Here is a 4,148-nt window from a genome sequence, read left to right as displayed (position 1 = left end):
GTTGTGAAGTCCATCCTTCTCCCGCACACAGGGTCCCATATCCATGTTTTTCCAAAGGGTTTCTGCCATGCTGGGGTTGTGGTGGGGAAGTTGGTACATGGCTTAGATCTCCCTTCTCTTCACATCCCAGGAGAACCCATCCTCAGTCCCTACGGTTGAACATGGAAAGCTGGCCACCTGAGCACATACGATGGGGCTGAACTACTTTGAAGGCACCAGTGCTGGATTCAGGATACACGTCCTTTCTGTCCATGGTGTGCCATTACGTGACATCCTTCTGTGTCATTGGTGTCCCTCTCCCCTCTTCCCATGCTGCCAGTGCTTTGCAGGAAGCTGTTGGGTCCTGTCACGGGGAAAAGGCCTCCGTATCCTTGGTTGTCAACCCTGCGCTGCGTTTAACCTCGGCTCCTCTGCGCTAGGATGCCCTGCTCCCTGCAACCTGGAAATCATTTTCAAGACAACAGGGCTGCCAAGCGCTGGACACACGCTTCCTCGGTGGCGTCTCAGCCTCTGTACTGGTTGGGTTTACCTTGGTCAGGTCAGGTTTTGGTGTCCATATCAGGATAAGAAGAGCTTTCTCTGGAGGAGCATGGGGGATGGCAAAGGTCTTTAGGAGACTAAGTTTGTTTTGCTTCCTGATGGCAACCTGATTTCCTCTCTGTCTCTTTCTCTCCCTTCCTCATTTCCTGGATTGTGGGTCTCCTCCGGAAGAGGGGTCTTGAGACACCTCGGAGGAAGGAGCACACTAACCTGGGGCCTGATGTCTTTGCTGAGGGCATAGTAGGACAGCCAGTCCTGTGGGAATGAGCATGACAGGGAGCACTTCTCTAAGCCTGGGACACCAATGACACCAAGTGGTGGCAGTGGACTTACACAAACATCCTTCTGAGCCAGCTCTTCCTCATGGGGCAGTCCCACAACGAAACAGAAACAAATGTCAGTGGTGAAGGTGGCTCGTCTCCATTTCTCTTATCATCTCACTTCACGTCCTTTTTCCCATCCCTAGGGTCATACCATGGCCACAGGTTGTGGGGGAAGGCCAGGAGACCAGCTATGATCACAGATGTCCGTGCTCTGAACCGTCCCGGTTTCTGAGGACCTGTGCCACAGTTCTGCTCTGCAGGGGTCTGTGCGCCCCAGGGAAGTCATCCCAATGACCTCAGGTGAGTCCGTGGCCTTGTTGCACCCCTGCCTGTGGTGTGCAGAAGCAGCAAGCTCTGCTGTGAGCAAGTTCTTGAGTCCAAGCGGAGCATGGAAGGGCAGCCTTCAACCAGAGCAGCAAGGGGAACAAACGCAGCGCTGGGGGGAAAAAAAAAAAAAAAAAAAGAGAATTTGCTCATTTCTCTAGCCTGGACACAAAGCTTTGGTACGGGAAACCCCCAAAGTATATGGCCTGGTGAGTGATAGGCCATTGTGCTGAGGGACTGTGCATGCTATGGACCAGCAGATAAATGTCAGAAAGGCAGATGCCAGGGCAGAGCAGGCAAATCGCCCGAAAATGAGGTAATTAGTTTGCACTTCACACTTTTGCATGTGAAAATGCTTGGGTTTGGGGTTTTTTTTTGTTTCCAAAACCTGAATCAGTACTCAAATATTTATATTATATTAACTGACAATAAATTAAGTTAAATTCCCCAAGTCGAGTCTGTTTTGCCCATGACAGTAATTACCAAGTGACCTCCCCATCTTTATCTCGACCCACAAGATAGTGAAGGGGGGACATGGAGGAGACAGGCAGTTGGACAGGTGCTTGCTGGGTGGGTGGGGGAATGAGGATCTCACCTAGGTATCTCATGGCAGGTTTCTGCTGTGATGTTCAGGAACCTACTCGCCCCCTCATGAACTTGCCCGAGTGGGACGTGAGCTGGTGGTCCCGTGACATGACATCGGGTCAGGAGTCCCATTCGGCTGTCAGTCCATCACACTGCCGGCCGAGAGGCATCTGGTCTGCTCCAGCGTCAGACACGATATGCTATGTCATTATTTTTCTTGCTTATAATTAGTTTTAAGCCGAGGGTGTGCTACAGCTAATGAAAGGTGAGTTGGGGGTCATCCACATCCCAGCACACAGCAGCAAGCCTGGGCAAAAAAATACGGGTTGGAGGAAGGCTTCCTACAGTCCCGGGCACGAGCGACTGCAGGAGGACTGTGGGACACCTCTTGGGCGAAGCTGGTGGACAGGAGACCATGAAGGACATGGGGAGGGAAGAGAGGCTGCCTTGGTGCTACAGGTGGGTTGCTCACTGGCAGGCTGGAGAACCTGGGAGGGCTCCAGGTGGTAGCGAAGTGATGTTCTCCCCTGGGGCTGCTGCCATGCAGCTGCTCCAGTGAGGCAGGGGAGGCTTTGGCATGATCTGAACCATCATCACGTCCCCCCGGGAAACTCCCTCCTAGCTTGGTCCCGCTCTCCTGAAGGATGAAGCGCCCAAGCATTGAGGCATTTGATGGGGAGTACCAGGCAACAGGACATTTACCCACCAAAACCAACCTTCGAATAGCTGAGCAAATGCCAACTACGAAGGCTCAGAAGCCGGCCTGTGAGTGGAAAACAAACGAACGCTCGTTTATTGGTCTAAGGTCTGTAGGCTTTGGAGGCCAACGCACGGGTTTTGTGTTTGCTGCATGGGGGATGCTGGGTCTCTGAAGCACAACGTTCCCAGCTGGCAACACCTGGGCAATTGCTGCCAGAGGACCCAGGAGTGGCACACAGGGGACAAGAGGCAGGGGAGAGGTGAGCAGTTGGGCAGACAGGCAACTGCAAACAACGCTCAGGCTTGTTTTTTTGCAAACGTGAGCCGTTGAGAATGCTGGTTGTGCCTACAACAGGGCCTGCACCCCAAGGTTAAGCTCAGAGAAGGAGTGGTGACCCCATCACACATTTCTGCAGTAGCTGCCTCCTTTTGACCTCCCAGAGCTGCTAGCCTGCCCCAAGAAGGACCTCAGATCCCACCATGAGCTGTCCCCTGCGCTTGTGGCTCCAGCTCTCACCTGGCTTGGAACATCCTGTGACACCGGCAGTGGGTTTGCAGCACCATACCATCTCCTGAGAAGCATCTCCAGGCCTGGGTGCCATAATGTGAGTGGGTCAGGGCATCTGTGCCTGCATGCCCCACATCTACCCTGGGATGGAGACCAGCCATTCTCTCCTGTAGCTCCCCAGAAAAGGATTTATAGCTGCCACTGCCTTTCCCTTGCTCATGAGTGAGTTCCTGCAGGAGCAATATGTGCACAAACACCATCTGGGCTTCAAGCCATTCTTGAAGCGATAGGGAGCAAGGTGGGAATGTCTCCTACCACAGCTTTCTCCCCTCTACTGGTCATCGGCATCTTCAGACGCTGAATTGCCCCTCGGCGTGGAGTGATATGGCTCTGGGATCCTGCTGCTCCTGGGAGAAGGACTCTCCTCCCCTGTGGAAGCTCAAAGGTTCAGGCTGAATTTAGCATGGGAAGGGTGGTGGGGAAAAGCTTGCGGTTTCATTTACGGCATCACTCTGGGATGTGCTGCTAGGTTTAGCTCTGCCTGGGGACAGCCCCAGGGGTGGCTGGGGGACACAAGGTGCAGCTACGAGCAGAAGGTGCAGAACCAGAGCCTGTTCAGGGGGTTGTGCTCCATCATCCATTTCAGGCAGCCCCCATTTGTGCCCTTCTTCATCTATCCTGCACAATGCAGGACCCCAGGGCTGTACCTCCACCCATGCGAGTGCTTAACTACGTGCACAAGGTGAAGGTGAACCAAGGAATCAGCCCAAAGCAAGCACATGAACAGCACGAGTGTTTACAAATCGGCACCTGTGGGACAGGAGAAGGACCAGCCTTCAGGCTGTAGTAAACCCTGGGGTCCCACGAGGCAGGGACCCTGCTTGAATCAGAAACCCCAGCAATGCCCCGAGCAAGATGCTTTTTGTTTTACAGGAGGGTTTGCTAGTAATGGCTCCAGCAAAGAGGGGTACAAAGGTGCTCCAGTAGCGAGGGGTGTAATCAGCTCCCCCAAGCTTGTAATTTTGTCACGCAGCAGTTGGGCTCTCCTTCAGTGAGCAGAGGCTGCAGGGACTGAACCCCATCCCCGCCTGGCTGCTGAGAGCCAGGAGCTTCCCTCCATCCCCCGACCAAGCTGCTCCCACTCCCCCCTCTTCCTGCAGAAGCCCTGG

Source organism: Phaethon lepturus, unplaced genomic scaffold (genome assembly GCF_000687285.1).
Source record: "Phaethon lepturus isolate BGI_N335 unplaced genomic scaffold, ASM68728v1 scaffold47350, whole genome shotgun sequence".
Taxonomy (NCBI): Eukaryota; Metazoa; Chordata; class Aves; order Phaethontiformes; family Phaethontidae; genus Phaethon; species Phaethon lepturus.
This window is presented reverse-complemented; position numbering follows the sequence as displayed.